Raw genomic sequence first — 13,390 nt, 5'->3', positions numbered from 1 at the left:
AGAGTTCGCATCAGACACTTTGACCGAGTTCTCTCTCCCAGTATCAATAACCAATTGACCCGTTTCATAGAGAACTTAATCACAAGAAATATGCAGCATCTTCGATCTCTACGTTTGTTTCTGCAGTTGGATATGTGCAAACAGAGGCCTAGCTGATAATTGGAAAAGATAGATGTTATGTAATTGATGGAAACAGGAGGGCTAGCTGATAATCGGAACAGATGTTTGCCAAGTCATTTATAGAAACACGATTGCCTAGCTGATGGTCAGAAAAGACGGCGGTCAGGCAATTCATTGAAAAACGTGGGCTAACTGATAATCTGAAAAGATGGCTCGAGAAATTGGGCTAATATGACACTCATAGCCCGCCAACTAAATTTTGTCAAGTTGGATGGTGTGTGTTATTTCCGGTAAATCACAGTCCAAACCACACAAAATCCATTTTCATTTTATTCATTTATCCTCTCACAAATAATTAATGTTACCACTATTCTGTTCACTAGCATCAAGATTGTCACTTTATTCTCATTTGCTCGTTTGCAGTTTAATCATAAATGTTGCATTTAGCAAATGTGATTACATCATTAGAAAATGTAAGCCTTTCGAACAAAAGCTTAATTGAAGAAATGTATGACTGTGAAATGACCCAAAATTCCTAGAGGTTAGCGACAATGTTTCATAGATTATGAACCTGACCCAATGTAAAAATTGTTATAGCACAAATTAGCTTAGTTTTAAACTAATTCTTCTTAAGGATGATGCCAGCCATTATTAAAAGGGTTTAGAAAATATGTGCAAATATAAAACTTGAAAAACTGAAATATGCATTTTCGTTGTCTACTGGAGTGAGATTCACAACAAAATAATAAAGAAAACGCGACACCAGGACGTGCTGTTCTACAAAATGCATAGCTGTACTGGTGAGAATAGACACCGCAAGAAAACTGATATGTCATGTCAATTATCCAGGTCTTTACTGAAAAGGCGATCTGGGTCCAATTTTAGGAATAAATATATTATCTGACAAAAACCGACGATAATAAACTAACGCATCCGTGACATAAGGATGCAACATTATCCAACTGTATGCATTTCAATAAGGTAATCTGAGTCGGGTTGTTGAAAAACCACATACAAGATAAACGAATTTTCTTTTTTACTTGTCAAACCTTGCAAAAAAATATGTTCGTATTAACATCAGACGGTCGCAGGTAACTAGACAGGAATGTGAAAGTGGTAAGCAATCCGTGTCGTGTTTAATGTAATTATAGAAAGTACAGGCCTATAGAGGCAAATAAGTGAAAGGAATACTCCTCCCTCTATCAAGAGTGCAAATATATATTTTAAGCCAAATATGTAAATCTCAATTTTTTTTTACCATTTTAAACATATTCTCAATGTTTACAATATTTAACCATATCTCCCCTCTGTAGTTGTGCCAGCTTACTATATTGCCATTGTAACTTTCTGTATTGCATTTGGGATCTGACATGGGCATTTCAAAATATAACGCTTCCAGAATTCTACCCCATCGTTATGGCAGTAGAGGTCTGGGGAAAACACTTATCAAATATATGTATCTATTTCCACACTGACAATCAAGCCTTAGTTGAAATCATAAACAAGCAATCCTCTAAGGACACAAAAATCATGCATTTCATTCGCAAATTTGTACTCTTTTGCCTTAAATTAAATATCTTGTTCAGGGCAAAACATATACTGGGTACAAGTAACAGACTCGCCGATGCCCTTTCGACTTTTCACTCCATGGCTCCTTATGCGGGCTCGCGGACTCATCGCATTCCGCTTCTTCCAACCCATCTAGAGAGTACTCTTGACCATTAGCTTCTAAACATCCTCCACTTTTGTTTTTGCAGTTGGATATGTTCTCAAACCTAACGGCTTCGCAGACCCTTCTTCATATTTTCTTATTCAAAAACTCATTTACATAAGTAAATCTCACGATGTTCGTAGGCCAATTGACAAAGTTGCGCTGAATAAGCTTACTGTTTCTATGTGGCAAACCATTTCAACCATTTGATGTGTATCATGTATTGGGCCATGTTTACATTGGATTCCCATGCCTTTCGCAGAATAGGAGAGATTACAGTACAAAGAACTGCACATCAGAACGATAAATTGACACTATTATCTCAAATCAAGTTTCCCACAAGCGTCTTACGATCACTTTTCGACACTTTAAACACCTATTGGGACAACTATGCACATTGAATGTTGATGCCCATCAAGATACTGCGACATGTCCGATAACTCATTTACAAGCATACCTAACCCTCGGGGGTAATACTCCAAGACCGCTTTTATGAGCCAAAATGGGCAACCAGTTTCCAGAGTAGAATATAGTACAGAACTTAGAAGTGCGCTTTGCTTTTGTGGCTTTAACTCTAACCATTTCAAGTTCCATAGTTTTCGAATTGGGCCGCCACTGAGGCGGACAGACAAGATTTTAGTGACAACCAAAATAAGGGAATCTGGCTGCTGGAGATCAGATGCATGTAAGAAATACATAAGGTTAGGAAAAAGGGTATCAGCTTTGTAACACCTCAATCACTTTTTCTAAGATCGTCATTCTGCCGTGTGTGATACTTTCGTTTTCAGGTCTCGTGGGTTGCACAGACCTAGACCCATTGGCATCTACCGTGCTTTGCTAGGATATAAACTCTTTTATATATTGAATACATGGACTTGCATTTCGTTTTTTGTGTACAAAGATACCCGAGGGTGATTTATGTGTATTGTGTCGTATTTCGAAATGGTGAGTTCGGTTATTCCCATGCCGCACGTGCGAAGTGCTCTCGATGGGACGAACCGAATGCGTACATTGTACAGATGTATATAAATACCTCACCCGTATGTAAATTTCTTTACAATACGAAATAGTCTTGTCAGCAGACAGTCTGCTTCAAGGACTTGTACATCTTCAGCTGTAGAGGTATGTAAGTTTATTAATTTCTAGTCTATAAGTTATAACTACTGTATTACCACGTTTATTTTTGTATGTTTGCTATGTAGCTTTGGTTTACGCAGTATAATGTACATATACCTATTCTCGTTTTCGACTTAGAAAGGGATTTATATTATTAATGTAAAGCTTCAAATTTTTTTTGAGAAATGTTAAATATAGCAGGATTCTTATCGAGCAGGATTGTTTATTTTTGAACCTGTCATTTTGTAATTATTTTTCTGATAATGTGATCTATATAACTTACCGTGTATTACATCATTACGTTGTAATGCCCGTGTCATGTATTGAACACGGTATTGGATATATTTTCAGCTGTCTGTGATCAGGGTGTCAGGAGGGTCTAATGACTGGAGTGTCTAATGTCCAGTGTCCCGAGTGTCAGGAGGGTCTAATGTCCGGAATGTCTACTGTCTAATGTTTGGGGTGTCCAGAGTGTCTCTGACTGTGACCAGAGTGTCTGTGTCTGGAGTAACCAGAGTGTCTCTGTGAGTGTCTGTGTCTGAAGTGACCAGAGTGTCGAATGTCCGGAGTGTTTATAGTGTTTCGAAGTGTTCAGTGTGTTCGGTGTCTGTAGCAGCTGTAAAGCTGAATTGTAGCAGCCGTGGAGCTGAAACAGTGTACTGATGATGGAGTGTATCTCCGTACATGTAATTTGATAGCCGTGGGCTAATTTTGGGGTTCGTAAAACCCAGTGTATCTTTCGGGACTGTAAAGATAAGTTGTGTATCTTTCCTTTTTTTATCACCATAATTTCGCTACCTGAGTGAATGCATTTTACTACACGAGAAAAATTTTACATCGTTTACTACCTGAGTAAACTGGGGCCCCGAGTGGCCGAGTGGTCTAAAGCGCTCACCGTTCCGGATCACTGCCATCTCACCTCTGTCTGCGTGTGTTCGAGTCCAAGGCTCGGTTAGCGTGGGTACGTGGGAAAGCCTGCTAATAGCTTCTCGTGGGTCGGTGGTTCTTCCCTGGGTTTTCCAGGGTTCTTCCTCCACCAGTTATACTGGCCGCCATGTATAGCCTATCTTGTGCTGAAAAATGGCGTTAAACCCTAGAACAACAATAACAACAACCTGAGTAAACTGTATCCATCGTTTCTTTGTCAAATCGTTGTGAACCATTCACCCCTTGTCTTTATATTTGCTAAATTAATTTATTTGTATTTTGGATCATTAAGTCTGTGCGTTCTTATGTTAATCAAATCCAATATTTGGATTAAATATACATTTTCATAATTAGTTGCTCATTCAAGTCATCCATTATTAAACATTGTATTTATATCATCGTCAAAAGTGTTCTGTTGTGAATCCGAAAATCCCACCCGGTTATATTGTTACACACGCACCTGTTTTAAAGTTTCTTCCCAATCCTATATACATGCTGGATATATCCTAATTACCGGGGAGTATGAGAGTACTCTACTGCCTCAGAACGACAGAAAACATCGGTTTAATTTTGATCAACATTGTTATTTTCTTTTCTTTGATGCTGGAAATTTTTGTTCTTTGCCCCACCCATCTTATTGTGGCTGCCAGAAATGTAGCAAGCTCCATTTGCTGTATTTCTGTTTATAACGGTTGCAGCTCTTTATTATACGCTATGTCTCGTTCTTCAATTTCTTAGCACGTTTACTCATAGATGTTTTCCATATAATTAATTTATGCTGTAAATACATTGCAAATGCTTGGTTCACTAATATTATTTATGTTCCATACAAAGTCACGAAAGTGGCCAGCATCAAACACAACGTTTGTCTTTGTTTTAATTATTTACCCATATACTTTGACTTTATAATTGCACGACTGACCTAGGGAATTCTGTATTTTCACTCTTATCTTCCTCTCGACTCTGTCGATGTTGGAAAGAGTAGGCTGGTGTATGCACGTCTAATTTTACAATCTCATCAAACAAGTTAATAATACAGAACCTTCTGTATTCATTCACTTTCTTTCTCACAATAACATTCACCCCTCTTCTACATGTGAAAGAAAACAATCGGACTGTGTTTGACTCAAGGTAAATTATCAAATATTTCACATTCTGTTCTCATTTAGTCGGTACCTTTTATATATTCTCTCTCTCTCTCTCTCTCTCTCTCTCTCTCTCGGCCTCTAGGCTTCGTTCCTTCTGTATGTCGTTCTTCATTTGCTAGTTTCATATCTTTCTGGCCATAAGCCCTTTTGTTTTCCCCCTTTTTCTAAGGACCCGATGATAACAGTCGTCACTCTTTCTCTAATCATTCAATGAGTACAAATTCGCAACATTAAATTTACAACTGACTTCACCAAACGAAAGGCAGTGCATTAATGTTAGGTACAAAAGGTCTCTTTAGTGAACGAATGAAACAAACTATAATAATTTTCCTCTAATTAATGCATGACCACCAATATCACAATTACACATTTACATCACAACTTCCTAATTGCCTGCCTACCTCACAAATGCGTTCTTTTTCCATAAAACAATTCCGTAACGTAGCGGTGGTACATACTACCATAAAATACAAATCACAACTCGAAAAATCAAATACCGGGAACTATTTTTCCTACGCTATCTTAAGTCAGGCAATACTAAGGCCTCATTTCGCCTGTAACTATACACTATATTTACCATCATAGTAAGAATAAAATGCGAATCCAGATAACGGGACAGTTCCTTCTCGATCATTCAATTGTACGATTTACCAGTCTCTATCATGAATACTGCATATGGCGTCATACAATTAAACCAGACAATTAGATTTTAGTAGGGACTCTTATGCTGCTTTGACATGAGCTCACTAAAACTAAACCATGCCATCATATAAAATAAACTTTTGTGTTTCATATTGAAGAGATCTTATCATGCATTGACTTATTAATGAAGGGGCGGGGAAAGTGCACTAAAGTGACAAATGTTTGTACACCAAAGTTAAAAATGTTATTGTGTGGGACAGTTTTAATACTAAACCGTGGTCTTGCCAATAAAATTATTTTAACTGAAGATTGGCATGCAGATCTTTGATTATTTCATTTTAGAAAAAGGGACACATTCTCTATATTTTCACATAATTCTGACAATTAAACTTCTTCAATCTCCTGGATACCATTTTTAGTTATATATACAGCAAACATTATATAAAGTTTCAACATGATAATTTTAATTGAGTTTATTAATATGGATGGGAACTGTGTATTAGGTGAGATTGCTGCAGCATTTAGATTGAATTGATTTCTATTTAGAATCAAACTACATGCCTCTTGAATGTACCCTTTTTAAATATATAATTTCTAACAATGTGTATATGTGTGTGTCCCCCTTCTGATGGAGAAGTATCAGTGTTTCTTGAAAATCAATCACAAATCAGTGGTGGGGTAATCCCCCCTTGCCCCTACGGGCGGGCACCCATTGTGTATTGTCTGATTGTGACCATACATTGTTTAATATCATGGAAACATCGGTTACTTTGTAATATCATGGAAAGGTGGGTTAATTTATAATTTTTCTACGCGATGGAATTAAACAGTACTAACTCTAATATGATCATTTTACCGCTACACCAGGAACCACTTAAATATTGTTTCACTAAAGAACATCATTCAATTCTAAAACTGTAAATGGCGTATATATAAATATATATACTCCAACACGTATTTCCATCTCTCTTCTGATCGTAATGTATCTATAACTCGGATTGAAACATATGCGTAATTTAGAACGTTTTTCAGAGATGTTGTTCAACCGAATATAAAGTGGGGATGTAGGAAAAGAAAACTTTAATTTCAAAAAAAAGAAGTGAAGCTATACATTTTCATGCTACGAATGCCCACTTTTTCAGCGTCACGATCTTAACAGATTTGCTGCTTCAATAACTAAATTATTCTAAGCGTAGATTGCATTATTTATCCGATTGATTCTTTCTTCACAACTAAATTTGTTTTAATTATTTTTAAGTATATATTCTTTATTTGAAAAATCAGCACCATCAAATTAAGAAGTCACCATTAGAAATCCAGCGCTTTTATGTAGAAAGTTGCAAAATAGAAACATTACAGGAAAGTCCAAACTGCATGCATATGGGTAAAAGGTGTTTATATAAAGTAAAAAATTATTGAAAAGAAAGACGGTAATACTTACCTACTTCCAGCTGTTCATATCCAGCAATGAAGGTCCCCACACATAATAAGCTGTGTTCGACACAAGGATCCGTGCAATAACGCCGTTTCATTCCTCTTTTTTATAAACGGGAGTAGTGCAGAAATTGAGATGACTAGACCTATCATACTTTTGAAACTGTATATGGTGTATACATATACAAAACACTTCTGGACTCAGTTTTAATTTAATACTCCCTATATTTTAACCACAGTATCCATTAGCATCGTATACACGATAACAGGCAACAGCAGTCAGTCAGAGTAAACAAGAAAATAATTTTCGGCCTCCACGTAAAACATATTTGAGGAAATGAGAATGTTCATAAATCACTCATAATTTTCAAATAAAAATATCCCATTATCTTTGACCCAATCGATATAAGCAGCTAGGGGTACAATTAGTAAAGCACATCACTAATTTTTAACTGAACATAATGGCACAAACCTAACTTGTTTTTAATTCAAAAACTTTCAGATAGGTGAAATAAATACAAAGCTAACTTGTTTTCAATTCAATAACTTTCAGATAGGTTAAATAAATGCTTGTTTTCAGTTCAATAACTTTCATATACGTTAAATAAACGCTCGTTTTCAATTCAGTAACGTACAGATAGGTGAATTAAACACAAAGCTAACATGTTTTTAATTCAGTAACTTTCAGTTAGGTGAAATATATACAAACCTAACTTGTTTTCAACTCAATAATTTTCAGATAGGTGAAATAAATACCTGTTGTCAATTCACTAACTTTCAGATAGCTGAAATAAATGCTTGTCTTCAATTCAATAACCTTCAGATAGGTGAAATAAATATTAGTTTTCAATTCAATAACTTTCAGATAGGTGAAATACACAATTTAAGAATTCAAAGATTAAACTTTAGAGGAAATTATCTATCACGAGTGATTATATACCAATTGTGTTGATGTATCACAATGATATAATTCAGAATGTCTTTGGATACATTACCATAATCCCAAAGTGGTGTATTACTAACAATAGTAAGTGCAATGAATAATTAAAATAAATGATTTCTGGCAAATTATTTCTGAACACAATACAAAGCTATCCCACAGCCCACAGAATGAACATAAAACGGGAATAATAATTATTTACCGCATACAGTCTTTTTACAGAAAGCAGCTTTTTGATGTGCTTGTGAATTCATTCAAAAGAGTTTTGGTTTTAACTGGTCTAATATATTTCAAAAAATGTCTAGATTCTACGCAATCTACACACTAAAAATCTTAAAATAAAAGTTTATACCCATGTACATATTTAAAGAATGTAATACCTTGATTATAGTTAAATTTAAAAGTCATGAACAAGATTACACATAAAATAGACACAATCACATAGAAAGTTATATATATATATATATATATATATATATATATATATATATATATATATATATATATATATATATATATATATATATATATATATATTATGTAACATAATTTTGTCAAATATTTGTAATTCTTTTAATGACTGTAAATTTTCTCCGTTAACTTTACATTTACATATTCTATTCACGTGTACAAACGAACTACGTTATATTGTAAATAAAGATTGGACGCAGACGTCAGCACGTTTGATTTGTAAACAAATCATGTACACTAGCGTAGTAGTCGTTTTACGTTGTGGTTGTTTAAATTTGTATCTGAATGAAGTAAAGCAATTGTTTCGTGAACTGTCACATACCATTTGCTTTGGCACATTCCGCGTTAACTTTTTGATACAATGTTTCGGATTTAGGCTAGCTATACAATAGACGCAAGAAAGGGTCCTTACAAATAACATACAAGTGTCAAGACATAAACTGTCTTCTTTAGCTGGTGATAAGAATGGCATAAAATACACTTACACTTTTACATCCTGAATTTTCTCAAAATGTGCTTTCTTAGTTCTTCAAATCCGAATTCTTATCATAGGTTCTCCATCTTGCTTACACATTTCGAAATTGTACTGTAATTTCGAATAGAAGTGCAATTACATCCTCCTAACTGCACTCAAAATGAAACAAGCATCACATTCCATGGCGTCTTTTTGATAATGGCAATTAAAAGATTTCATATTTTTCCCACAAAATGATTTCAAACATTCAATAACAGAAACAGAAACATTTGCAGATGTCAACTCGCTTTTCCATCGCCTCTTCAATCCGATGTATTTCATGTGGAATTGTCACATATTAATCCAGTCCATAATCACGAAATTTCGTAGAATCGAAACAAATACCGTAATCTATTAGTTCTAGATCAAATGGAAAAGTTGTTGCAATGTGCATTCATTCACAATATGACTCCAAATTTCAATTTTAGCTACAAGCGCAATTTTCTTTCGAAAGTTATGTCGAGCGCGCGACTAAAGTTCAAATTTATCTGGGCGAAGTTATGTGTGCAGTAATTATGTTGTTATTGTATAATGATGAATCTGCGCTTGTATATTTAGTTTGGAGTACGGCATACATTCAGTTATTTTGTTTCTTGTTGTGTATTTTTTAAATATAATTAATCAGTAGGTAGAATTAAAAAAGTTAGCATATCATAAAAAGGATACTGCATTTGTATGGGAAAATATTGTAATAAATTTAGAGTATGCGCTTTTGGTTATAGAGCCCTGTTTTAAGGAATCCCTAGATTTGCGTGATTACTTGTGTGATTATTGGAATTCGGCGCAATGGAAATATCCCTAGCCCGAAATAATTAGCCAATTAATAGGAGCAAACGTCACGGAGTGAAGTTATATGAGTTTCCATGATAACATGGCTCACTAGTAGTGAATTCAGGCCAAAACCGAATGAATGTCCCTGTCGTAAGAAAGTCCATATAAAAATCTAGTGGTGTACATTGGTGGTGGACTGCAGTGGCAGTATTTACGGTAGGAAACCGGTAAATTACACACACAAAAAAATAAGAAGGGACTTGGCAGATACGGTTTATGTCGCCATGGGGGTAAGTGTGGTGCAGTTACATTGGCGAAATGTATCTGGAAAGCATACATTGACTGCCCTAAGGTGGCGGAGTCAAAATAATTCCCAGTGTTAGGGAATACTCTTATATTTTCTTAGGCGTGAACGGTTGGCGGTACGGAAATCTGATGAAGATAAACCATGCAGATGTGTGGTTGATACATATTTGGCAGGTTGTTTTATCTGTAGTCTTGCATTAATTAGAGTAAAACTTAGGTATAGAATGGACACTTCTGACTTTCTAATTTACAGCTGAAGTTGTATGGAAGTCTTTGGAAAGTTGGGGTAAACTTATGACTTCTAGCAAGAATCGCGCCAGGGTTTGACACCCGCTCGGTCAAGTAAAGACCATTGGCTTGTAACAATATCAACTCATTTTTTCGGATGAATATATTGCACTCCCATGGTCGTGCAGTATTTGTTGTTGTTGTTGTTGTTGTAGGGTTTAACGCCATTTTTCAGCACACGATAGGCTATACATGGCGGCCAGTATTAATGGTGGAGGAAGAACCCGGGAAAACCCCTGAAAGAACCACCGACCCACGAGAAGCTACTGGCAAGCTTTCTCACATACCCACATTGGCTGAATCCGAGACTCGAACCTACGCAGACAGAGGTGAGATGGCAGTGATCCGTAACGGACAGCGCTTTAGACCACTCGGCCACTCGGGGCCCCCCGTGCAGTATTTACATCCGAACAAACTCGTTTATATTTTCCCATACAAATGCAGTAACCTATAACTGGATATGGCGAGTGTTTACTTTTAAGATATAAAGATATTAAAGAATGTAAAATTGCACAGGATCTATAACGAGATGTTCAAGATGATCTTGACAGTTACTAATGACTGAATTATTAGTAAAAATGTTTACGAGATTGGTCCTTTTTCCTATGGAAAAGGTCGGTCATGTGGTATCTTAGAAGAATTAAATTAATTTCTATTGGATGTGTTCAGTCACATGAATGGGTGTTTCGAATTGTTAAACCGAGGGTAACATCTGTCATATCGGGTATATTGCGACATATCGTCTTAACAGACTTTTAAATTAGTATAAAAGGAGAGATAATGGCAATCAGAAGGAGAGATAATGGCAATCAGATTAATTCCTATTTTGGATTCGTTGTTATTTCTTATATTCCTGTTATAACATAAAGTCTGCAGACGTGTTTTATATTGTACTTTGATATTATTTGTTTGGACTATACAGTGGAAGTAGAAAGTGCTCATTTAACAATTGCGTGTATATATATATATATATATATATATATATATATATATATATATATATATATATATATATGCGTGTGTATGTATATGTGCACTCGGATTTACTGCGCTGTGGACAACCATCCAAAGTACAGACCTTCGTTATGGACATATTTTACATTGTGGACACAGAATGGTGGCGTCCACAAGGTACACACCTATAAAGTATTACTCTTATTCATGTAAATGATGGTAGTATCAAAAGTATTATCTGATGTTATGAACCATTTCACACCATTAGTGTATATATTTACACGTTCCTACTCAGCAGCCAGTGTGCGAACTCACCGCACGTATATGGAGGGTGATTACCGCCATAATTACATGCGTGTATTTCCCAGCCTTCTTTGATGCATTATTGTAAATGGCTGCTTGCAAGTGCTACTTTCCTAATTCTATCTATGCATATTGTATTTTCATTGATGCAAATTGTACGTGGCAGTTTGCAAGTGCTACTTTCCTTCTGCATTATTTTAAATGACTGATTGCAAGTGCTACATTCATAATTCTAGTCATGAATATTTTATTTTTCATTGATCCAAGCTGTAAATGGTTGCTTGTAAGTTTTGTGATCTACTTTACTTCTGCGTCATTGTATCTTGCGATTTGCCAACTACTGAATTGATTCTATAGTTTCTCGTATGACAAACGCTATGTCAGTTATTACAAGTTGTGTGTGTTCTGTTTACAAACTTTACAATTACATCATTCGAACTACTGTTTTCATACAGATTTTTCCTTGCAACAATGTAATTACTAAGTTTTATTAGTTTCGTCTTTGTTGTCCAACTCGTGTCGCCATCTGTTGTCATAATGGCATACTAAAGATTAGCATGGCATTATGACAACAGACGGCGCTCTAAATTTCTAAAGTTTTTCCCATAAACAATGGATGCTTCCCACGGAGCTTTACGACATTCATTTTGTGTCGATAACTCTTTCAGTCCCTTTTTTAAGGTGTACGTTAGCAACAAAGTTTTAATCGTCTCTAAAACCATATGCTTTCTCGGAGATCTAAGTGATTTATAGCCCCTTACGAAAACAAAAAAGCATCAGTACAGCAAGGTGGTCCATCTTTTTCGACCCCAGTTTTGACGCACTTAAGTATTTACCTTCACCGTTTAAGATATTTACTTCTTAGTGATATCTCTCATTACTTTGGAAACATTAGTTATTTTAGCAAGGATCAGAAATGACAATGATATATTCCCTTGTACACTTCTTAACAGGCTTTCATCAGACGAACCCTGGTTGTAAGGAGTGTATTGTACGTCATCCATTTTGACGCACATCACATACGTCTCTCTTTTCCTGTGATACTAAGCTCCCGCGAAAATAAAATATTTCAGAGCAACATCAATAGCACCAACAAATTGTTTATAGGTAAAATGACATTTAAAAAATGGAGCATTCCTTAAAGGTGTTCTTATTCGTATCACGGTCTTCATTTTGGAACATGTTTTGCCGCAAAAACCGAAATAATCAAACCGAGGAAAATCATGATCGTATCATGATAAAAATGTTTACTTGCGATTAGAAAGATTAGATTTAGTTTGCAATTGTTTTCCAATACTAAATTTGCATTGTGAATGTACAGAACCTCAATATTTGAATGTATTTATAAAAAAACAACAACCAAAAAACCAGCTTTAAAACTGATTTGCAACCTTTAAAACATTTGTCTCTAGAAGTGGAAATAATCAGAGACAAAAGATGTTACAGGAGATTTTACTTTTATCTATTGTAATTCTTACCATCACCAAACCAATTAAAATTAATAATTTGGTTCAAGAATTTTAAAAATATAAATATAGCACCTTTGGGTTCTATTTTTTCAGCTGCTTTTTCTCACATTAAAGATTTAAAAAAAAGATTTAAAGAATCTTTGAAATATGAATGTAGTGACGCATGATTCTGACTTGTAAATTGTGCTGCTCTTTGCAATATGAAAGTGAACTATATATGATCAAAGAAAGAGAGAGAGAGAGAGAATGCACCAAAACTGCATATTTCATTAAAAC

The 13,390-nt window shown here is 35.2% G+C and overlaps 1 long non-coding RNA gene across 1 annotated transcript in view; it reads right to left on the bottom strand.

The window, feature by feature from the left end:
• LOC149802421 (uncharacterized) overlaps positions 1 to 7,231 on the bottom strand; it is a 30,449-nt gene extending 23,218 nt beyond the window's left edge. The window contains exon 1 of the long non-coding RNA XR_016419908.1: positions 7,106 to 7,231. This is a non-coding gene — a long non-coding RNA (uncharacterized LOC149802421). The remainder of the gene's footprint in view (positions 1 to 7,105) is intronic.
• Between the last annotated feature and the right edge of the window lie 6,159 nt (positions 7,232 to 13,390).

This window comes from Sinohyriopsis cumingii, chromosome 3, assembly GCF_028554795.1.
Source record: "Sinohyriopsis cumingii isolate HCF-2022 chromosome 3, ASM2855479v2, whole genome shotgun sequence".
Lineage (NCBI taxonomy): Eukaryota > Metazoa > Mollusca > Bivalvia > Unionida > Unionidae > Sinohyriopsis > Sinohyriopsis cumingii.
This window is presented reverse-complemented; position numbering and strand designations above follow the sequence as displayed.